The following is a 26,162-nucleotide window of genomic DNA, read 5'->3' as shown; positions in this document are numbered from 1 at the left end:
AAGATTTGTTACATCTCTCCATATTTTCTTTAATTTAACAAATGCATTGATGAACAATGAAGTAATACCTTTATGATTTATTTATCATTTTTATGATAAATCATTTTTATGCTGTATTCATCACTTTTAAATTGGTCACTACTGATAAAGTATGATGCAATAGAAAAAGCATTGAATTTGAAATTAATATCTATTATTAATTACCTGCATGGCACTGGCAATCTCTTTATTCTCTGTAAACTGAAGTGTTTTCATTGAGAGAAATATGAACTTACTCTAGATCTGTGCTGAGTGACACTCCTGCCACATCTATTAATTAGGTGTAAAATTGCCATTGGTCTGTATTAGCTTAATAATATGGTATTTGAAATCCACATGCCCCCAAACAGAAATATTGTGAAGTGTCCTTCTTAGGAGTTAGATGTTGCAATAAAACTTATTATGTTCCTCCTTTGTAGCCTTCCAGAAATTACAACAAAGACCTTTATACCTTTTCACTTTTCACCCAATCCTATCTGGAAACTAAAGCCTAAGTTTTCTCCCAAAGTATACAAATGATGCTGCCATCATTTTTCAATTAATGTAACTATATATTCTCTACTAATTTTTGTCTCTACTTCACATTTATGGTAAATCCTAAGAATAACTATAAACTCAGATAATTGTTCTTGGTAGATTCCATCCCCTGACACTCCACACCACTCCAAAACTGTGACCTATTCTTAGCACTTGATCATGCTCCTGGATCTACAAGTACAGCAGTCTTCACTTTGCTGAGTATGGCTATCTCTGCATGAAGGTCTGTCAGTATACTAGGTAGAAGAAGAGGGACTAAGAATTTTTCCTTAGAATATCTATGCTAAAATTTATTTGCAAAAACAAACAAACAGCAAAGAATTAGCAAATAACGTGAGAAAATCTAAATTTAAATTGATGGTGTAAATTTTAAAATAATTGCTTATTGTGAAGCTTAAAAAGAGAAGATTAAATTGTACAATAAAAAGGAAGATATATTCAGAGGGAATTATTAGAATTAAATTTTGTATAGTTCACATTTGGAAGGAAGGTAAAAATATCAATTTATTTAAACTCTGATAGATGAGCATATATATGCTAAAAATCTAGTAAAGATCACTAAATATAAAAAGGAAATGATTAACTTCTAAACGTTCAGAAAAAAAACTGATAAGGAAACTAATCAATTAGTACAAAAGAAGTCAAGAAAGAGATTTTAAAAAAGAAAAACATAGAAAGGCCAGAAAAACAGAAACCAGAAAAATTAGTAAAAATAAATATCAATATTTTCAATAAATGTAAATGGACTAAATGTTCCACATAAAATACAAAGATCATTAGAATGGGTAAAAAGATAAATTAATTAGTTAGCATGTGACAGATCCAAAATTTAAATTCAAATTGCTAGTTTTGTACTTCAGGCCAAAATAGAGTAATAAAGACAAGATCAGATTTGTCCTCCCACTTGAAATAGTAAAGAAAAAGCAGACAAAATATAAACACTGCTGGATAGCATGCAATGAATGATAGTGATCCCTTGGATATGAGAAACAAATGAGATCAACCCAATGATTGCCTCAGTTCTAGAGTCATCAGGACAAAGTATAAGAGAAGAGAGAAATACATAAAGAACCCAATAGATCTGTCAAATATTGATTAGTACATGTGTGAGACGATACAACCCAGGACCACAGAAAGAACCACTTAAAAGGACGAACAGTACCAAAGAAAGTGGTGCCAAAAGGGTCAAACTATTTCCAAATAACTTGTCTGTATTCTAGAACAAAATTCATAAGGATTTACAGGAATACAAAAATATCCAATGTCCAAGAAGTTAAAATTCACAATGTTAGACATCTAATCAAAGTTTACCAGATAGGCAAAGAAGCAGGAAAACATGCCTCATCATGAAGAAAAAGACTGATCAGTTGACACTGATCCAGAACTGATACAGATATTAACCATATAGTCAAAGACATTAAATCAGTATCCCATGGGTCAAAAAATTAAATAGTGACATAGCTATTAAAATCAAAATTCTAGGAGAGATTGGATTAAACATGACGGCATGAGAGACATTCCTAGATCTCTCTCCTTGAAACAACAATAAGCTGAACACCTAAAACTCAACGAAAAACATCCAAACTGCACACCAACATGTCTGAGTGTGGAATCTGCGCATATGAGCTACCACAGGTCGGAACCCCGGGTGTCAGGCGGTAGACTTTATATAAAGCAGAGATCCAAGAGGCTTAGACACCATCTACTGGGAACCAAAAGAAAAACACCTTATTTGCAACAGGATGGGGACCATTATAGAATAAATCTTCTTTCTGGAAAAAAAAAAAAAAAAGCATAACACACTTTCATAAATGCCCAGGTGGAGAAATAGTCCATTAACACCATGAACAACCAAGGTGACAAGGTAACTCAGAAAGAAAGAGAAAAATCTCCAGAAAATAAGCTTACAGACATAGAAATGTATGATTTAAAAGACACAGCTCTCAACCCAGAGGGCCCCTCCCCCCATACCCTTTGAGATGGAACACCGCGGAGCCCCAGGGGAATGTGAGCAAACGCTACTGAGACTGTCACTGACACTGACAGGAACTAAGACTGAGGTTAATGAGCACAATTAAACAGAAAATTCAGGATGGTACTTCTGAAAAAACTCGGTGAGATCCGAAACAAATCATATCAACAATTTCAGGAATTGAAAAAAACAACTACATAAGCAGAATGAGTTCTTTAGCAAGGAGATTGAAACCCTCAAAAAGAACCGAATAGACCTTCTGGAGATAAGAACTCACTGCAAGAGTTGAAAAATGAAATAACAAGTTTGGCAAATAGAGTCGACCAAATGGAGGAAAGGATCAGTGATATTGAAGACAGAAATCTAGAAATAAATCAGAAGGAAGAAGAGAGAAACTGAAAAGTGAAAAATAATAAAAGAGAAATACAAGAAACAGCTGATACCACCAGGAGAAGAAACATAAGAATAATGGGAATTCTTGAAGAGGATGAAAAGAAGCAGGAATTAGAAAGCATTTTCAGACAAATAGTTGATGAGAATTTCTCAAATCTAAGGAATGAACTGGAGCTTGGAATTCAAGAAGTCAACAGAATACCCAATTATCTCAACCCAAAAAGTCCTTCACCAAGACACATTGTATTAAAATTATCAAAAATCAATGACAAAGACAGAATTCTCAGGGAAGCCAGAAAAAAGAAGATGGTAACGTATAAAGGAAAACTCATTAGATTATCATCGGACTTCTCAGGACAAACCTTACAAGTCAGAATGGAGTGGAATCAAATCATCAAATTATTAAATGAAAAGAACTGCCAGCCAAGAATAATGTATCCAGCTAAACTCTCCTTTAGATATGAAGGAGAAATAAAGACCTTTCCAAACATAAAAAAAAATTGAGAGAATTCTCCATTATGAGACCTGCTCTACAGGAAATATTAAAAGGGGTCAGCTCACCTAAAATAAAATGACCAAAAATGCATAATTAGCAGAAAGGTGACTAGCAGGCTGATAAAAGCAGAAGAGTGCAATCCTTACTAAGAACAGGGCTTTATAAGCTTAAAATAAGAAGAGATGTGCTATAACAAGATAGTAATGAATGTTCAGCATACATAGGGACAAAATGAGACAACAATGACTGAAAAGGAGAGGATTTAAAGATCCAAATTTGCAAAGGGGAATAGAGATAAGGCACACACACAGAAGAAAAGGGAGACTGTATATATACAACTATCCTTTTCATATTCGTAATGGTAACCACAGGACAAAGATTTAGAACTAAAGTACACAAAATAAAACAAGAAGGACCAGAGGGAAAACCCACAAAAGCCAACCGAAATAAAGAAAACAGAAACACAAGGACAAGGAAGCAATGAAAACATCGAGCGACCAGAAAGCAAAAGATAAAATGGCTATAAGAAGACGTCATATCTCAATAATCACCCTAAATGTAAATGGACTGAACTCACCAAAAAAAAGGCACAGAGCTGTAGATTGAATTAAAAAACAAAACCCAACCATATGCTGCCTCCAGCAGACACATCTCAGTTTCAAAGACAGAGGTAGACTCAAAGTGAAAGGGTGGAAAATGACATTTCAAGCAAATGACATTCAGAGAAAAGCAGGAATAGCAGCACTAATATCAGAGAAAATAGAATTCAAAATCAAAAAGGTAAGAAAGATACTGAGGGACACTTTATAATGATAAAGGAAATCTTGCACCAAGAAGACATAACACCTATTAATATCTCATTCAGAGAGCCCCGAAATATGTAAAGCAATTACTAACAGAACTAAAGAGAGAAACAGACCAAACACTATCATAGTAGGGGATCTTTCAGATATAGACAGCTCATCCAAACAGAAAATCAATAAGGAAATAACATCCTTAAATGACACATTAGACCAACTGTATATAATTGACATTTATGGAGCCTTCCATCCCCAAACAGCTGCTTATACATTCTTCTCTAGTGCACATGAAACATTTTCAAGGATTGACCACATATTGGGACACAGAGATAGCCTCAAATATAAGAGGATTGAAATCATACAAATCATATTCTCTGATAATAATGCTTTGAAACTAGAGATCAACTGCAAAAAGAAAGCAGAAAGAATCACAAATAATGGAGATTAAACAACATATTACTGAAAAATAATGGTCAGAAAAGAAATAAAAAGACAGATCAAGAGATACATAGAAATGAATGATAGTGATACTACAACATATCAAAACTTTTGGGACAAGTCAAAAACGGTCATAAGAGGAAAATTCATATCATTACAGGCCTATCTCCAAAAACAAGAACTAACCCAAATAAACGACCTAAAGCTTCATCTTAAAAAAACTAGAAAAAGAAGAACGAATGAAGCCTAAAGTCAGCAGAAGGAAAGAAATCATCAAAATTAAGCAGAAATAAATGAAATTTTTAAAAAAAAGAAAAAAGAAATGCAGCAAAGAGCCTATTAATATCTAGTTCTTTGAAAATGTTAATAAAATTGACAAACCCCTGGCTAGACTTACTAAAGAAAAAGAGAAAGGACACAAATAAACAAAATCAGAGATGAAAGAGAGGAAATTACAACTGACATTGCAGAAATACAAAGGATCATACAAGAATACTATGAAAAAGTATATAACACCAAATTTAATAACCTAGAAGAAATAGACCAGTACTTAGAAAAATACAACCTTCCAAGACTGAATCAAGAAGATCTGGAAAATCTAAATAGACCAATCGGCATTATGGAAATTGAAACGATCATCAAAAACCTACCAAAAAGTAAAAGTCCAGGACCAGATGGCTTCACCAGTGAATTCTACCAAACATTCAAAGATTTAATATCTATTCTCCTCAAACTCTGCCAAAAAATCGGAGGGAAGGCAATACTTCCCAACTCATTTTATGAGGCCTGTATTACCTTGATACCAAATCTGTTAAAGTAACACAAAAAAAGAAAACTACAAACCAAAACTACAAATCTCTCATGAACACAAATGCAAAAATCCTAAATAAGATACTAGCAAACTGAATACAGCAACATATTAAAAAGATAATATACCACGATTAAGTGGGCTTCATCCCAGGGGCACAGTGATGGTTCAACATACACAAATCAATTACTGTGATACACCACATAAACAAATTTAAAAATAAGGATCATATGATCATATCAATAGATGCAGAAAAAGCCTTTAACAAGATATAGCACCCATTTATGATCAAAACACAAGAAAATTGGAATAGAAGGAAAATAACTTAATATCATAAAGGCCATCTGACAAACCCTCAGCCAACAATATACTTCATGGTGGAAAACTAAAAACCTTCCCTCTAGGTTCAGGAACAAGGCAAGACTGTCCACTATATAACCGTAGAGGTCCTAGCGAGTGCAATCAGACAAGAGAAAGATATAAATGCATCCAAATAGGAAACAAAGAAGTCAAACTGTCACTATTTGCAGACGACATGATTCTCTATATAGAAAACTCTAAAAACTCCACAAGAACACTACTACAATGGAATATTACTTAGCCATTTGCAACAAAATGGATGAACCTTGAAATAATCATACTAAGTGAAATAAGCCACACAGAAGAGGTTGAAAATCACATGATATCACATATATGGGATATAAGCCTATAAGCAACACAAGAACAGGACAAACAGAGACTCATGGACATGGACAATGGATTAGTGGTTACCAGAAGGGAAAGGGAAGCGGAGAGGGGGAAAATAAAAAAATAAAATGTTAAAAAAAATTATTTATATAGTATGAAAAAATAAATAAACTGGCATTTTAAAAAAATAAAAAAATAAAATAAAAATTCTATAAATAAAAATGATAATCTTCCCAATGAAAAAAAATACATTGAATTGGATTAACAGCACATTAAGTATTATAGAAGTTTAGTGAATTTGAATACATAGCAATCAAAATTATCAAAAATAAAACACAGAGAGAAGAAAAGAATTTTAAAAATTAACTGAGGCATAAGTAACTTAAGTGGCTTAGTTGATGAGTAAGTGAATTTGACTTGAATTTTGAAAATAAACTAAAAGGAATTTTTCCTCCTTTTTTTAATTCCCCCTCCACTTTCACCCCTGACCTATGGATATTGCCTTTTCCCCCTAAGAACTGGATCTCTGGCAGGGCAGGGCATCTCCTCCCACATGCTCTTGGTGTGCACCTGGGACCTGGCGCACCCGGGGCCTGGAGCACCCAGGATATAGTCTATGGCTCCACCTGGGGAGCGAACCCAGGACCTTCTGTCTGTAAAGTAGACATGCTAACCACTACTCAATGGAGCCACCCCTAAAAGGAATTTTTTGAAGGTTAACGAGCACATGAATTTTTTAAAAAGATTAACAAGAATTAGCATGGTTTCACCAAAAATAAATTCTTGCAAGCCAAATCATTCTTTAACAGTCTTGGAATCTAGCAAATGCAGCAATTATAACAGAAGTGGCATTAAGTAAACTATCTCACTAGGACCGGGTGAAAGCATAGTCAATAACTGTAGGTAAATGAATCAACTTCAACTTAAAAGAAGATTTCTACAAGAGTGCTAGTAACTGTGTCTTCAGTTCTGTCTGGTTCAACATCTTATTAGTAAAATAGAGAATGATTAGAGAAGGAAATAAAAGCTACAAATAGCCTGAAGCTTTGCAAGAAACGTCATATGTGGTTCACTTAAGTTATTTTCTAAGTGATCCTTAGAATAATGACACAAATTTTAAATGAATATTCTTTCCAGTACAAATACCAAATTGTATAAGTCTAGGATGAAGAGAAATAATTTTTTTTATTTTATTTTTATCATTAATTAGTGTTCATCAAGAACTATGTACCAGGTACCCTGTGAGGTCCTACAAACTAAAAATAATTAAGTGTACAGCTAGTATTATCTAGTATTAGTCAGTGAAAAAGCTAATGAAATATTACTTTGCATCATTAGACTATAAAAGAAAATTCATCAATTATAGGAACATATATCCTAATTTGCTCTGAAATGTTTAGATGCTAACCATTTTACTGTGTTTGGTTGTGGGTAAAAGGTATAAGCAAACAGGATTCAATTCAAGAGAAAGTAATTCACATGATGAAAAGCAGAGGAACAGTATAAGAAGAGAAACAATTGAAAAACAATTGAGGGATTTTTAACTTTGACTCAAGAAAAACATAAATACTCTCTTTAAATATTTGAAAATTCCAAGTTTTATATATATACGTTAATCTAAATTAAGTGACCAAAAAATCTAAGGATATAGTAAATTGTCACACATCAAAATTTTGGACTATTTGAAACCATACCTTGGAAGCATATTTAATGATCTGGGGAAATGTTCTCAACATAGGAAGTCGTTCTGAAAACAGTGTATGAAATAGTTCAAATTCAATTTCTCACTTGAGCGTGTTTAGAAGCACACATGGGAAAACATATACCAAAAAAAAAAAAAAAAAAAGATACCAAATGCTAGTAGTGACTATCTTTGCAGGGTGGAAATGTAAGTGAATTTCATTTTTTATTCTTTTTTAATATTTTCCAAAGTTTCTACAATAAACAAATACCTCTTTAACAAATATGATAATATGTTATAATGAAAATATGCTTATGGGTTCCTCTCAAAAGACAATTAAAATCAGCAACTATAGGAAGACAGATTTTGGCTTAATAAACATTTTAAGTTTCTAAATCCGAGTTGACCAATTAAATGAATGGTCTTGAAAGACAATCAGTGCTCATGACCACAGACTCTTCAACAGAGGCTAGATGACAACTCAATTAGTGCAGTATAAAGAAGAGTCAAGCAGATGTTTTTAACTTTTACAATCCTTTTAATGCAGAGAATCTATGATCCTTTAAATGGAAAAACCAGGGTTAGAAACCCAAGAGTCAGAAAGACCATCCTCACGAAATAGTTTGTTTAAGTACAGAGATGATGTGCAGAAAAAATATTAGCCCCCCAGCAATTTAGACTTAAGAGATATTTAGGCTTTTATAGGTTTTTAGATGTAGGTATAATTTTTTCGATATTTAAGCAAAAATGCCAACACATCACAGATTCTAAATAATTGTCTTTTTAAAAAAATCTCTGAGAACTTAAAGAAAAAATAAAAAGTTATTTTAAAATGCACTGTTTGAAACAATGTGGCCCAAAACTTAAAGTTGCTTTAAATTCCATGACCAATTTATAAATCCAATATTTTCCACCAATAAATTTCAAAATTGTCTTTTCATCTTTGAAATTCATAAAATATATTCAGTGTCTGAATTGTATACATTTTATACTATTTTATAGCCTCTAAGGAGCAGGATTCAAGTCACTGCCTGTTTTCCTCTTATTGTGTCCGAGAAGGCACTCTATTATGTATCCTAAAAAGACAATTGTATTGCAGCTTCATGATTCTGCTCAGTGATGCAGAAAACTCAGGCTGACTGGTGCCTAGATGGATTCAAGGACTAAAAACTGAAAAGCTCTGGGAGTTAGAATCTCTCAGCACCAGTTAACTGAAATGTAAAGGAAATAATGGCAAATTGGCTGTCTTGAATTGGGTGTAAAGGAGAACCCTTGAAATATTGAATGTCATGACTTTGGAAAGAGAAACTTCTTACCGATTGCTTTTTTCAGATTTTTTTCAAATAGGGACTTTTGTTACTGTTCAGTTAAAATAAGTGACTGTTACTGAAGGATAATTACTGAAGGGAAAGTTGCACATTGAAGAGAGCTAGAGATTATCTCCTAAAAGTCTTTCTTTTCATTCCCGTGAAATTCAAAGTGGTATTTAGCACTGATATGGGAGCAGTTTGCTGTGCTAGAGGAGCATGGTCCTGAGAGTCAGAAGTTTGGATCCTCATCCTGGTTGTATCAGAAATGGCAACAAGAGCCACCATTCAGTGAATACTGACTGGGTCAGCTCTTTCTTACATTACACCATTGCCTTGTTAGATTGGCATGCCATCTCTTACATACAAGGCAAATAAATAACTTGCCCAAGTATTACCTATTTGCTCACGTAGTTAATAGCAGAGCCATGTTTCAAATCCAGATTTGTCTCCTTCCAAAGTGTTTACTTATCATTTCAGCTACACTTCTTTAGAATATGGACAAATTTTATTTTCTCTCCAGGTCTGAGATTCCTGGACAGTAACAGTGTGAGTCAATAACCTAGAGGTCCTCTCTAGTGATAACATTCTATGAATCCATAAGAAACTTAGAATAAGCTTTTGGCTATTAATCATCTTAATCTATATAGCTCATCATTTGCTAAATACTCTCCTACTTCTTCAATCCATTTATTCTGTACTCTTGAAATTCATTTGTTTTTATAAACTCTAGTTCTTTCTCCAGCAGAATACGATTTTTCTCCTTCAATGATCTTCTGCAAGGTAGTTCACTATTTTATGCTCATCTTTGGGTCTACATGTATTCATTTTATTTATTTAACATATTTATTCCTAAGAAGTCAGGGACTAGACATTTTACTTTGCATTAGGCCCCAAACCTCAGTTTATAGAGAGAGATATTTAGCATGTGGTCAGCATTATGTGAACTTTAATAGAATTTCAAAGTCTGGCAATAGAATTTCCTTTCATAGCACAAAATGATGGGCTGACAAGTGCCCATTTCATGAATATGCACAACCTTCAGAAGCTAAGTGCAAGCCACAGTTATTCATCCTGTCAGAACAACTTCATCAAAGTGAGACTGACTAATAAAAGGGTAAGGGTTGTCTCTGTCAATATGTATATAACTTTCTCCTGGTAAACATATGTCTATTAGCTAAAAGAATTGTTTCATTTAATCTTAAGCTATTATTATCTGAAATTTGTTTATGAATAATACACTATAAAATTCACAGGCTACTACTATTCCTGTCACTTATTTTGATTTATTCTCAAAAATATTCACTTTTTTTAAAATTTACAACAAATTTTTATGGTTTCTCCTCTGGTTGTTAAGATGGAGCATCAAAGTCTCCAGACTTGTGCTTATGTACTTAAGACTATGATTTCATTTTATTCATAGTAGAGGGACACTGTACAAATGAAAATGATTTTACTAGAGGCCAGATGTTTGTGTGGCAGCCGGACCTGGTATGCATGCAGCTGGAATTAAAGCTTTTGGACTGTAAAACATGATTCACTTCAAAAAAGAGAAAAGTAAGGGTGGTGATTTTTCCTGGGTTATTTCTTAAATTTATCTAGGGTTTCATGATTAATTGGCCAATTAAGGTAATATCTACTAGACATAGGAATATTTCATTGACAATTTTATAAGTAAAAGTTTATTACAGGGAGGAAAATTATTTTCTTGGTATATTTAATACTATATGATATGTGTATGTTTAAAAGAAGTAATTTATATATTCTCAAAAACAATGCCTTTGTGACATTATTTAATCTTCTTGACAAACAGAATTTACTTTTAATGAGTGGTGGAAAAATGCCAGTAAGTCTTTGGTACCCTCCTGCCTTCTTGCCAACATTGCTGTTTTCTCCAGCCATATGGAGGCAAGGCAATACACCATGAACACATGTATGCGTAGGGCTCTTGCTTCAGACTGCTACTACTAGCTGTGTTATCTTGATCAGGTTATTAATGTCTCTGTGCCTCAATTTTCTCATTGTTAAGTTGTATTTATCTTGTAGGACTGTTGTGAAGATTAGTGATGAAGAGAATTAATTAGGTAGAAAACATTTGTTTTCATCAGAGGGAGATGATACTATTTTAGTATGGAATTTTCTTGACCTGCGTTCCCAGATCTAACTGAGCCCTAGAAGATCAACAGCTTCCTGGATTTGATCAGAAACACCATTGAGACATGTCTGGGGCTATGGGCCTGGTGGTTCTTCATCCAGGTGTGAGAGATAAATTTGTACGATGATTTCACCACTGGAGAAGGAAGGACAGACTCCTGATTCAATACAGGATTCCCAATGTACCTTTCTGGGTAGAACTGAATCATTCATGGGCTGACCCATTTGATAAAAAAAAAAAAGAGCAAATTCTGTAAGAACACAGCAAACAAAAAGGTTTCTTCAGATTTCACAAGCCAAATACATACCTTATCATTCCCCACACACTCCTTTGAAGACCATCTTCACCCATAAAGAAATTCTCATAAGAGAATCACTCTGCTCTCCCTAGTTGTTTTACTTTTTATTTCCCCCAGAGACCCTTAATCTTCACTCCCCAGACTATTCATGTATTTATCTCTAAACTTTCTCTTCCATTTCTAGCCCCACAGAATTGAAAATGGATATCTGGCTTCCTGGTATTTATTTCTGAAGTTCTCAAGAGTAGTATTCCAGTTAATCACCTTGCACAAGCTGTCTGGCCCTGGGACCCTTAGCACTGCAGTTGTACAGGTGAGTGGTAATGTAAGGTCATCCCCAGGACCCAGCAAGCACCCAGGCTCCTGCTGCCCCACCCTCTACCCAGTCTGTCTCAGGGAATGGCCCACATATGACCATGAGCATAATTATTTTTACAAGGTTATAACATTAACAGGAAAAAGGCACTATAGCATCTTCAAAGTAACTCAAGTCAAAAATATGAATCACAGTTTTACTGCAGTTTTGAAGCATTTTTCCACATACGTGTCATGCCATGTTTACAGCACATATCTGTCAACTTTTGCTTTCAGTGATGCTTTGTTTCCACTGGACATTAGCGCACTACCTTGCAGTTTGCAAAACTTACACACTCTATTATGAAATCAGTATGTATCTACCATTAAAAAATATATTAGAAGTCTACGACCATGCCACCCTGAACAAGCCTGATCCCGTCTGATCTTGGAAGCTAAGCAGGGTAAGGCCTGGTTAGTACTTAGATGGGAGACCACCTAGGAAGACCAGGTGCTGTAGATGTAAAAAAATTTTTAAAAAAGAATTGTAAGCTGACAAGGTCCTTGCAATCTGTGAGGTCGACCAAGGGTTCCTCGCCTAAAAAAAAAAAATTATATATATATATATATATATATATATATATATAGAGAGAGAGAGAGAGAGAGAGAGAGAGAGAGAGAGAGAGTCTAAGACATATTTGGGACAATTTTTTAGAAGAGTAAATGCATATAGGCACACATAAAAATACTTTAAAATATGAAAAACTATAAGGAAGAAAAAAATACGTAGAATCACACCATTTAAAAAAATAAAACAGTGATTTCTACATTCTAATATTAAAATACAGTTAGCAAATTATTATATAAGTGCTGTGGTAAAAAATTTTTTAAAAAACATAGCTATTAGACATGGAACATTACAAAAACCATAAACCAATCTGTATAGAATATTTTGAACATTATATATACATTCTAGGAAAGAGTTTTATGGAGAAAATTTTCAGTCAGAAAATTTTTTAATAGAAGCACTGCCAAAACCGTTATCTTTTCCTATATATTTTTGCTGTTGTGGGTTAGTTTCTACTACTTCATTGTTAAAATGTTAAAAACAAAAAGAGAACAAGCTTATTATAAGCCTTTTGCCTAATCTCCTACTATAAGTGATGAAGAACTTTTAAAGGGGAACTCGTTGGTGTTTGTTCACATAAACTCAAGAAGTAACAGCTCCATTGCCTTTATGGTTCTTTACTCATACACGGCTACAGCCTTCACCTGTTTGTTGATGAACAATTGTGCTGTACATCTGTGATAGCCTTATATGCCCTATACCACTTAATTTCTCCTGATTTACCTCCTCTTTAGCTGCAATCAAGTTTATTTTTGTTAGCCTAAATATTCTAAGTTTTTTTGGAAATGTATAAAATGTATTTATTGTCACCAGCCTTTTAATAAGAAGTTCAGATAGATGATGATGATAGATGATAGATAGATAGATAGATAGATAGATAGATAGATAGATAGATAGATAGATAGATAGATGACAGGAGATGAGGGAGATATAGATGAGAGAGAGAGAAAAGAGAGAGAGTTGTATAACATGACTAGAGCACTGGTTATCAAACTAGAATTCTTCAAAATCTCCCAAAGTGCTTGTTAAACACAGATGGCTGGAAATCACCCCAACCTCCACCCCTAGAGTTTTGATGAAGTAAGTCTGAGGTAGGGCCCAAGAATTTCTATTTCTAACAAGTTCTTAGGTGATGCCAACACTACTTACACTTTAAGAACTATGGGGACTAGGACATTTTCTTGTTTCAAACAGCACATACGACAAATTATAGATAAATAATGACCTAAACCAATGTGTAAAAGAAGATCATAGCTTATAAAAAAAATCTATGATCAATTAAAAAGACCCAGAAATATTAATTAACACAGCATGCTCAGCCTGATTAACAAGATGAAATAAGTAAGATGATGGAGCAAAGTAGAAATACATTAAGAGGTGCTTTTAGCCCTCACCTCTAGCTCCTTTAAAACTTTTGAACAAAAAGCATCATCATAGACCACACTTTGAAGCTTTACAAGAATCTTAGCAAGACTGTAAGAAAAGAGGCAGAGATTCCATCTCGGTCCTAGCACAAAGTGTTCTGGATGCTTCTAGACAATGTAGAAAGTAGAATTCTAAAATAGCCTCCAAGAGCCTCATTCCCTGGGATACATATCTGTATAATCCCCCACACCCACCTTTGGAGTGAACAGAACCAGTGAATAGGATGAGGCATCACATTTTGATTATGTTGTGGTATGTACAAAAAGGAATTTACAGATATAATTAAGATTACTAATTGGTTGACTTTGACTTAATCAAAAGAAATTAAATGGGTAGGCCTGACTTCTTCCCATTTTTGGACATCAGAGATTCAAAGCCATGGAGATATTCTCCTACTGGTGTTTAGGAGCAAATGGCTATTTTATGGAGATTACAGTAGGCTTCTTCTAAGAGCTGAGAAAGACCCCCAAGTGACAGTCAGCCAGGAAGGAAGGATCTTAGCCCAATGACTGCAAAGATGTGAATTCTGCCAACAAGCTGCATGACCTTGCAAAAGGAGCCAGACCTAGATGAGATCACAGCCCCAGATGATATTTGATGTCTGCTGTGGGAGACCCTGAGTTGAAACCCAGCCATGCCTTGCTTGGATGTCTGATCAACATAATTATGAACTAATAAATGGATACTGCTGTAAAGCACTATTGTTATGCAGCAATAGAAAACAAATATTGTCAATAAAGTATTTTTTTAATTGGCACAAACCTATTTGTATAAATAGTTCTGCTTTTATTATATCCCCCTCTTATCTTTATCTCTATCAACTATACTAGCAACTTATTGTATAAAATGGAGTTGGGTTCTAGGCCAAGATCCTTAGGCACAGGTTTTTCACCTAGATGAATGTCTGGTGGGTAAGTTAAAAGTTGAGGATATGGAAAACTCCTTTACTGACTAGGTCTGCCCCAATTATTTCAGATTGTCTAATAAGTGAGGCCCTTATTCTTCAAATGCCAGTTAGTGTTCCCAACTTACTATGGCAACTAAAAACATTACCAACATTTAGCAATGCCCTCATAGAGTGAAACCACTAACGCTGTCTATTTATCCTCTCTGGGAACCCTATTATCTCTTAATATTCCCAGAACACATCAAATATTTTCCTGTCTCTGGGCCTGTGCTCATATCATTTCCTCCGTCTGAATATTTTTTCATCAGTTCTAATCTCAACCCCTTCCTCCCTTACTGTCTTCTCTCTACACACACACACACATACACACACACACACACAAGCACTGCTATGTTCAAATCAAATGTTAGACTTAAAGCACCCATAAATCATACTTTCTCCTTGAAGTCTCAGAACCTCATTTCCCTGATTCACACACACATATGAACATACTGTCTCCCAACTTCTTTAATCCATTTTGTACTTTCGATTATATTGGTATATGTTGTATTTGTTTTTTGTATACTCTCCCATTATATTTTAAAAGGCATTCCCACAGCAAAAACAAAACAAAACAAAACAAAAACAAGATTTATTGAATTAATGAATATTACATAAAGAGTATAAGTAACATAATATATTTGTTTCTATTCAGGTATTCAAATTTCAGTTCTCCTGATTGAGAAAATTCAAGTATTCTTGCCACATTCCAAAGATAGCATGCCTAAAAATTAGCTTTCTCTGCCATTAATCCTCCCATTCTTTCTAATAAGTCAGAAGTAAATGTGTGTAATCTCTATCTTCAGTTTCTCTTCCCAATAGAGTAAGAAGTAAATCAATCTGGAAAATAGATCCTCTCTAACCAAGTACACCATAAATTTGTGTTTAAACAGTTCTCTAGAACTTGCTAGGTAATGTCATAACATCCCATAGTATTGCTTTGGTATATCTATATCTCCGGAGATAATCCAGTATAAGGAACCACAGCCAAACTTTCTTTCCAGCCTAGAATAATTCAGAGTTACCATGAGCTAATACAACAAAAGAAAGAATGGAAACCTCTGCTTTCCCTATTGACTTATATATTGAAATAAGAGTCAGCAAAATAGTAATAATTGATAGCTTTTCTCCAATTAGGTTCTCTGACTTAATGAGTCCCACCTGACTATCGGTCCCCAAAATTGATCTTTTTAACACTCATTGAGCATAATGGATGGAGCCAACAGTAGTTTTTTATGACAATGAAATTCTTGTGTCTTACCACATGAGAATTAACCAAGAATTAATAGAAAAAAGGTAAATTAAATCTTTACCTCATATAAAATATCAAAATAATTTCCAGATAGATAAAAAGTTGAACATAATCAAAGGCTGAACAATAAAAATACAAGAAAATTTATAAGATTTGAATGATGAAATGCTTTATAGACGTGAAGAAATGGAATAAGTGAAAATGATTGCATCAAAACATATTTATAACATTGAAAATGTGATGCCTCACAAAAATTTATAAAACTCAGGTGAACAATCTAAGAAATGATTATAACAAATCAGAAAAGGTTAATATTATTAATATTTTGTATTTTACAAATAAATAAGAAATCATCAAAACCCCAGAGGAAAACATTGGTAAAAGCCAGTAAATAGACATTCACAGTAAAATAAATATGAATGAGTACTACATTTAAGAAAATTGGTCACCCTCATTAAATATCAAAGAAATGCAAAAATAATTTTTAATATATAGTAAAATGTGATATGACATGACGAAAGTTTAAATAATAGTAATGATATAAAATATTCAATGGTAGCAAGAATGTAGCAAAACTAGACATCTCTACTCAGCTAGTGAAAGTGAAATTTGTAAAATTCCTCTCTGTGAAGCAATTTGTCATTATGTTTTAGGAGTTCTAAAATGTTAGACACTTTGGTACAATAATTCTATTTTTAGAACTGTATTCTGAAAATAAGACAAAAATGTTCATGATATAATGTTTTTAAAAAGTATAACAATAGCCATGATCCCAACTGTAATACATATGCAATGTATAACTAGTACATAATGTGTATATGCGTATGTATGCCAAAATGTTAACTAGAACTATTTGTGGTATGTGAAACTTAATTTCTCTTTATTTTCCAAGTTTTCTCTATAAACATGTAAATAATTTTATAATTAGCACATCACAAAATGCCTACTGAATGCAATTAGCAAAATCATATGACTGATTCAACTTGATCTAATAGTTCTACTGAGTTCTTTCTGTGTGCCATGCCAGGTATAATCACTAGAGATTAAAGTTCTTTCATTCTTGGAACTCATGGTCCAATAAAGGAGATAGACATGTTTTTAAAATAGTTACTGTAATAAGATATAATAAGTATAGAGATATTGTAGTTTTAAAGCAAGAGACATCTATGGAAATGAAGTAAAAGACACACCTCATTCACAGAAATTATAAGTAATAAGCAAACCATGATCTGTGTGTCAAATACAGCCTAAATAACTTCACATTGAAGCCCACAGCCTACATTCAGAATGAAAGATTAGAAAGTTGTCAAAGTGTTATTGCTTTTAAAATAACACTAATATTAACATTTCAATTATTATCTACATAGTACCAATATCCTCGGTGACATTTCTTTTATTCATAGAAATAAGAAATCTAGGTTGTAAGAAAATTATTTCCTTGGGAGTGATAAAACTTAATCAGCAAACATTTTATTCCTAATATTTCTTTAAAAACCTTGCTACACAACTGCTGTAGCAGGTCAATATTGGCAAAGAAAGTACAAATGTATCAGGGAAGAGAAGAAAGCTAAAGGGATATGGAAAGGAATGTGAGTCAAGAACATGTAGGCCTGATAATCAGACAAAGGATTTTAATTTTATCTTTCAGGTACTTAGAATTCATTTAAATGTTTTAAGCAAGAGAATAATATAATCATGCTAACGTCAAAAAGAGCATGCTGTCAATTCTTTGAGGAATTCAAAAGAAAAACAAAGAGAAGCATACTGCAAAACAGAAAGTGAGGTCAAAGTAATGTGTTGACAATTTATGTAGTCATTCTACATAAATTGGGATCATGGCTATTGTTATACTTTTTAAAAACATTATATCATGAACATTTTTGTCTTATTTTCAGAATACAGTTCTAAAAATAGAATTATTGTACCAAAGTGTCTAACATTTTAGAACTCCTAAAACTTAATGACAAATTGCTTCACAGAGAGGAATTTTACAAATTTCACTTTCACTTTCAGGTATAAAGTTGAAAAAACAATCTAGTGACCATTTTGGTTGAGGCCAGTTGGAAGAAGAGGTTGGAATCTAATAACTCCGAGTTTTCTGCATTAGTCACAACAATAACAGCATCAAATGGTAAAATATATTTTATTTAATTAACTTGTGTATCTAAACTTCTAATGTTTTACAGTCCTCATCAACTGATGGCATGATATCACAAACACGTCTATACAGGTCACTGCTGGTTTTAAATGAAATCAGGCTCTAGCCAAACTTAAGACACAAAATCAGCCTGAGGTGAACAGATGTTTCAAAAAAAAAAAAAGGTAGGACACATTTTTTAAAAGAATTGTCTAATTATAAAAGCTTACTTTGAGTGACATCAGAAGCATTGCTGTGTAAAGGATCTCCCCTGACCAATCCCCTTGAACTTACAATAAGCTGAACACCTGCAATCCCACAAACAGAATCCAACCTGCACATAAGTACAGCAGAGAGATCTGTGCATAAGAGCATCTGAAGGTGGGTAAATCACACAAATAGGAAGGAGAAAATAAAAACAGGTGCCAAAAAAATGAAGCCCAGAGCTTCCTGTAGGAGAAGGAGGAGGAGAGAATTACATATTTTTTTCAAAACTCTGTGAAGCCCTGAACAGTCATACCTGAGTGATTAGCATGTGTCATGCAGCGGAGCCCAGTGATCACGACAGAGAGCATGGCAGAGACTGAATGAGGAGGAGTGACAGCTGTGTCTTAGAACACCCATTGCCAGGCAGAAACACGAGTCATGGAGTCTGCCTCCCCCTACCCTACCCCAGAGCTAGCAATCAGCCTCAAGGGATTCTGCAGCAACCAGAACTGAAACACACACTGCAGCTAGTCCCAGTGACAGGGAAGGAAGCTGAAGCTTAAAGGCCAGAAATACCAGAAGAAAAACAGCCACACACAACACTGGCCTCTTCCAAATTCTCCCACCCTCAGCAGTCAGGCTCATTGGGAAGGAAGCAGCAGAGCATTGCATCTGACTGTTGAGGCAGTACTGGCACTTCGGGGGCTTTTCAGACCCTTTACATAGTACTGTGGGAGTGGATACCTGGGACCAGGTTGACCTAATCACAGAGAAAACACACACCTCCCCAGAGAATAAAGTGCATTCTTAACCTCAAAGCACAGACCCAGAAGCCTTGCTCATGTAGGAGGTCTGGGCGCCACCTATTGAGAATCAGAAGAAAAACTTCTTAAATCAAGCTGCTGAAGAGATATCACCATACACTAAATTTTCTTTTTTTAGAAATAGCAGAGTATATTCCCATTAATGCCTAGGCAAAAAAGTAGTCCATCAAATACCATGAACAACCAAGTCACAAGGAAGCTCAGAGAGAGAGTTAAAAATCTTCAGAAATAAGCTTGAAAATATATATAAATATGTGATTTAAAAGATAGAGTATTCAAGATTGCACTACTGAAAAAACTCAACGAGATGCAAAAAAATTCTGACCAACAGTTCAAAGAACTTAGAAACAAAATCAATTAACAAAAGGAATATTTTACCAAAGAGATTGAAACTCTAAAAAAGAACCAAATAGAATTTCTGAAGATAAAGAACTCATCGAAAGACATAAAGAATAAAATAGCAAGCTTAGGAAATAAAGCTGACTAGATGAAGAAAAGAATTAGTTATATTAAAGACAGAAATCTGGAAATAAAGCAGATGAAAGAAGAGTGAGATTTGAAAGTTAAAAAAAAAGGAGGAAAAACTCTACAAGAACTATTTGACACCATTATAAAAAGCAATATAAAAACAATGGTTATACCAGAAAAAGAAGATGAAGAGAAAGGAACAGAGAGCATATTCAAACAAATAATCGGTGAGAACATACCAAAATTATGGAAATAATTGAATCCTCGAATCCTAGAAGCAAACAGAACACCTAATTTTCTCAACTTACATTATACATTAATGTAAGATACATTATATTAAAATTTTCAAAAATTAAAAACAAAGAACTCTCAAGGAAGCCAGAGAAAAGAAGATAGTAACTTATAAAGGAAAACCTATCAGATTACCATCAAACTTTTTAGCACAAACTTACAAGCTAGGAAGAAATGGAATCACACATTCAAACTATTGAGAGAAAGAAATTACTGGGAAAGAATAATATATCCAGCAAAGTTCTCCTTTAGATATGAAGGAGACTAAAGACCTTTTCAGACATATAGAAGCTGAAGAAATTTTCTACCACAGGCCTGCATTTCAGGAAATACTGAAGGGGGTCCATCTACCTTAAACAGAAACAAAAAAAAATACATACCTATAAGTAAGATGACTGATAGACAGAAACAGGAAAGTGAACCCTTATTAAGAACAGGGTAATATAAGCTTAAATATTACATAATGGTTAAATGTAAAAAATTAAAAAGAAAAAAAGATAATAGCTACTGGAACCTAAAAATACATGTACAGCATAAATAGGGATAATTTGAGACAACAAAAAAATAAAAGAGGAGTAAAGATCTGAATCTGCAAAAAGGAATGGAGATAAGGTCCACACGGAAGAAAAAGATCTACTGTGTAAATACACACACACACACACACACACACATACAAAAGATAAAATGGATATTGAAAAACCTCATATTGCAATAAGCACCCTAAATGTAAATGGACTGAACTCAACATAAAAAGACAGAGTATCAGATTGGATAGAAACAAAACCAAATCATATGCTACCTTCGAGAGACACATCTCAGCTACAAGGACAAAGTAAGACTCAAAGTAAAAGAGAGGAAAATGATACTCCAAGCAAATGGCATCCAGAGAAAAGTGGATGTAACTGTACTTAATCTGATTAAGTACTTTAAGATAAAAAAGGTAATGAGGGACAAAGATGGACACTTCAGAATGATAAAGGAGAAAATACATCAAGAAGACATAGCACTTATCAATATATATGCTGCCAATCATCAAGCACCAAAATACATAAAGCAACTAATAACAGAACTAAATGGAGAAAATGACAAAAACACATTTATAGTAGGGGACCTAAAAACCCTACTGTCAGCTATGGATAGATCATGTGAGCAGGATATCAATAAGAAAATCTCAACTTTAAACAACACATTAGACCAATCAGACATAATTGATATTTACAGAGCCTTTCATCTCAAAACACTAGATTATACATTTATCTCTAGTGCATATGGAAAATTCTTAAGGATAGACCATATATTGAAAACTAGCCTCAGAAAATTTAAGGAGATTAAAATCCTGCCAAGCATATTCTCTGACCATAAAGCTGTGAAACTATTCAACAGTAAAAATAAAGAAGAAACAACCACAAATATGTGGAGATTAAAAAATATTCTAATAAAGAATGGCTGAGTCAAATAAAAAATAAAAAAAGTATCAAGAGATCTTTGGAAACATGGCAGAGTGAGAGACATCCCCAGATCTCTCCCCTTTAAACAACAATAAGCTGAACATCTAAAACTCAACAAAAAACACCCAACTGCACACCAGCACATCTGAGCATGGGATCTGCGCATAAGAGTTACCACAGGTCAGAACTCCCGGTGTTGAATGCTGGACTGGGAATAATAAAGAAGCCGCCTCTTGCAGCTGCTGGAACTACCTGCAGGAGAAGGGGTAGCGGAGAAGGAACAGCGAGTTCATGCGACAAGTTCCCTGAAAATTCCTGCCTGGGATAGCTGTGAGTTCCCTGTGGACAGCTGGCTGCAGGGCCCAGTCATCAAGGCAGAAAGTAGAGAAGCAAGACAGGACCACAGAGGAACAAAACCAAGGCTGAGCAGCAGCACCCAAATCCCAACCCAAAGAGCCCCTCCCCTAATACCCTTGGAGATCAAAAACTGCAGAGCCCCAGGGGAATCTGAGCAAACACTGCCGAGACTGTCGCTGACACTGACAGGGACTGAAACTGAAGGTAGTGAGTGTGATTAATATCTACAAGAAAATTTTAAAAGCATTATTAAGACTTTATATAAAGCAGGGATTAAAGAGACTTAGATGTCGCCTACTGGAAATCAAAAGAAGAGAGCCTTCTTTGCAACAGGCTAAAGAGACACCTTTATACAATAAATCTTCTTTCTGGAAAAAACAACAGAATACACTTCCATTAATGCCCAGGTGCAGAAATAGTCCATTAAATAACATGAACAAGCAAGGTAACACGGCATCTCAGAAAGAAATAAAAAATCTCCAGAATAATAAGCTTACAGACATAGAAATATGTGACTTAAATGACAGAGAATTCAGGATGGTATTTCTGAATAAACTCAGTGATGTCCAAAATGAGTCATATCAACAATTTCAGAAATTGAAAAAACTAGATGAGCAGAATGAGTTCTTTAGCAAGGAGATAGAAACCCTCAAAAAAAAAAAAAAAAAAACTGAACAACACATGCAACAGTTGAAAAATGAAATAGCAAGCTTGGGAAATAGAGTTGACCAAATGGAGGAAAAGATCGGTGATACTGCAGACAGAAATCTAGAAATAAATCAGAAGGAAGAAGAGAGAAACTGAAGAATGAAAAATAAAAGAGAAATACAAGAACTAGCTGATACCATCAGGAGGAAACATATAGAATAATGGGAATTCTAGAAAACAGAATTCTCAGGGCAGCCAAGGAAAAGACTGATAACTTATAAAGGAAAACCCATTTAATTATTATCAGATTTCTCAACAAACCTTACGAGTCAGAAAAGAGTGAAATCACATATTAAAAAACTATTAAGTGAAAGGAACTATCAGTCTAGAATAATGTACCTAGTTAAGCTCTACTTTAGATATGATGGAGAAATCAAAACCTTTCCGGGCATACAAAATTGAGGGAATTCTCCACTACTGAGTTATGCATTACAGGGAAATACTGAAAGGGGTCAGCTCACCTAAAACAAAATGACAAAAAAAAAAAAAAAAAAAAAAATATATATATATATATATATATATATATATATATATATATATATATATACACACACACATACATACATACATACATAATTAGGAGTAAGGTGACTATCAGGCAAATAGAAGCAGAGGAGTAAACTCCACACTAAGAACAAGGCATTATAAGCTTAAACATAAGAAGAATATTACTATAGCAAGATAGTAATGAATGTTCAGCATACATAGGGACAAATAGAGACAACAATGACTGAAAATGGGAGATTCAAAGATCCAAATTCACAAAGGAGAATGGAGATAAGGCACATGCAGAAGAAAATGGATAACTGTATATATATTACTATCTTTTCATATTCATAATGGTAACTACACACCAAAGATTCAGAACTGAAATGTATAACACAAAACAAGAAGAACCAGAGGAAAAAGCCACAAAAGCCAACCAAAATACAGAAAACAAAGCACAAGGTCAAGAAAGTACTGGAAACACTGAGCTACCAGACAGTGAAAGATAAAATGGCTATAAGAAGACCTCATATTTCAATAATCACCCAAAATGTTAATGGACTGATCTCACCAATAAAAAAGCCTAGAGTTGCAGAATGAATTAAAATACAAAAACAAAAACAAAAACAAAAACAAAACAACCATATCCTGCCTCCAGGAGACATATCTCTGTTCCAAAGACAAATATATAGACTCAACGTGAAAGGGTGGAAAATAATATTTTTAGCAAATGGCATTCAGAGAAAAGTGAAAGTAGCAGTACTAATATCAGACAAAATAGACTTCAAAATATAAAAGGTAAAGAAAGATACCGAAGGACACTTCATAATGATAAAGTGAATCATGCACCAAGAAGACATAACACCTATTAATATCTGTGTTCCCAATCAGGGAGCTCCAAAAATATGTAAAGCAATTACTAACAGAACTAAAGAGAGAAACAGATGAAAACAGTATGGTAGTAGGGGACCTAAATACCCCACTGTAGGATATAGACAGATCATCCAAACAGAAAATCAATAATGAAATAACATCCTTAAATGACACATTAGACCAACTGGACACAATTGACATTTACTGAGCTTTCCATCCTAAAACAGCTGCTTACACATTCTTCTCTAGTGCACATGGAACATTCTCGAAAATTGACCACATATTGGGACACAGAGATAGCCTCAACAAATATGAGGGTTGAAATCATACCAACCATATTCTCTGATCATAATGCTTTGAAACTAGAGATCAACTACAAAAAAAAAAAAGCAGAAAGAATCACAAAAGACTGGGTCAGAGAAGAAATAAAAAGAGAGATCAAGAGATACATAGAAATGAGTGATAATGACAGTACAGCATATCAAATCTTTTGGGGCACGACAAAAGCAGTCATAAGAGGAAAGTTCATGTCATTACAGGCCTATCTCACAAAGCAAGGATGAGCTCAAATAACCAACTAAGGCTTCATCTTAAAAATCTAGAAAAGGAAGAGAACAAATGAAGCCTAAGTCAGTAGAAGAAAAGAAATAAACAAAATTAGGGCAGAAATAAATGAAATTGAAAACAAAAATTGAAATTGAAAAGAAAAACAAATGAAATTGAAAAGAAAATAGAAAAAAATAAATGCAACAAATAGCTGCTTCTCAGAGAAGGTTAATAAAATTGACAAACCCCTGGCTAGACTCACTAAGGAAAAAAGAAGACACAAATAAACAAAATCAGGGATGAAAGAGGGGAAATTGCAACAGACACCACAGAAATACAAAGAGTCATACAAGAATACTATGAAAAAGTATATAACACCAAATTTAATAACCTAGAAGCAATGGATCAGTACTTAGAAAAATACAGTCTTCCTAGACTGAATCAAGAAAATCTGGAAAATCTAAACAGACCAATCGGCAGTATGGAAATTGAAACAATCATCAAAAACCTACCCAAAAGTAAAAGTCCAGGACCAGATGGCTTCAACAGTGAATTCTACCAAACATTCAAAGAAGATTTAATACCTATTCTCCTCAAACTCTGCCAAAAAGTTGAAGAAGAGGCAATACTTCTGAACTCATTTTATGAGGCCAATATTACTCTGATACCAAAACGTGGTAAGGATAACACACAAAAAAAGAAAACTACAAACCAGTATCTCTCATGAACACAGATGTGAAAATCTTAAATAAGATACTAGCAAACCAAATACAGCAACATATTAAAAAGATTATACACCACGATCAAGTAGGCTTCATTCCAGAGACACGAAGATGGTTCAACATACACAAATCAATTAATGTGATTCACCACATAAACAAATTTAAAAATAAAAATCATATGATCATATCAATAGATGCAGAAAAAGCCCTCAACAAGATACAGCATCCATTTATGATCAAAACACTTCACAAAATCAGCATAGAAGAAAAGTAACTTAAAATAATAAAGGCCATCTATGACCAACCCTCAGCCAACATTATACTTAATGGTGAAAAACTAAAAACCTTCCCTCTAAGATAAGGAACAAGGCAACTATCGCCACTGTTATTCAATATAACACTGGAGGTCCTAGCGAATGCAATCAGCCAAGAGAAAGATATAAATGCATCCAAATAGGAAACAAAGAAGTCAAACTGTCATTATTTGCAAATGACATGATTCTCAATACAGAAAACTCTAAAGACTCCACAAGAACGCTTGCAGAAACAATACGCAAATACAGTTGAGTTTCTGGATACAAAATCAATGTTCAAAAATCTATTGTGTTCCTATGTTCTAATAATAAAATGTCAGAAAAGAAGTGGAAAAAATAATTCCTTTTGCAATTGCAATGAAAAGAATAAAATATCTAGGAATAAATCTAACAAAACATGTGAAAGACCTATATAATGAAAAATATAAGACCCTATTAGAAGAAATCGAAGAAGATACAAAGGCATGGAAAAATATTCCATGTTCTTGGATTGGAAGAATCAACATAGTTAAAATGACCATATTACCTAAAGCATTATACGGATTTAATGCAGTCCCCATCAAAATCCCATTGGCATTTTTTAAAGAAATAGAACAAAATATCAGCAAATTTGTATGGAAGCACA

At 33.9% G+C, this 26,162-nt stretch overlaps 1 protein-coding gene and 1 pseudogene across 1 annotated transcript in view; one reads left to right on the top strand and one right to left on the bottom strand.

Moving 5' to 3' along the window:
* Positions 1–26,162, bottom strand: part of PXDNL (peroxidasin like) — a 477,154-nt gene that overhangs the window by 311,357 nt on the left and 139,635 nt on the right.
* On the top strand, positions 12,310–12,428 carry LOC120607651 (uncharacterized; annotated as a pseudogene).

Source organism: Pteropus medius, unplaced genomic scaffold (genome assembly GCF_902729225.1).
Source record: "Pteropus medius unplaced genomic scaffold, Ma_sr-lr_union100, whole genome shotgun sequence".
NCBI lineage: Eukaryota > Metazoa > Chordata > Mammalia > Chiroptera > Pteropodidae > Pteropus > Pteropus medius.
Note: the sequence above shows the minus strand (reverse complement) of the source record. Positions and strands in the feature narration are given on the sequence as shown.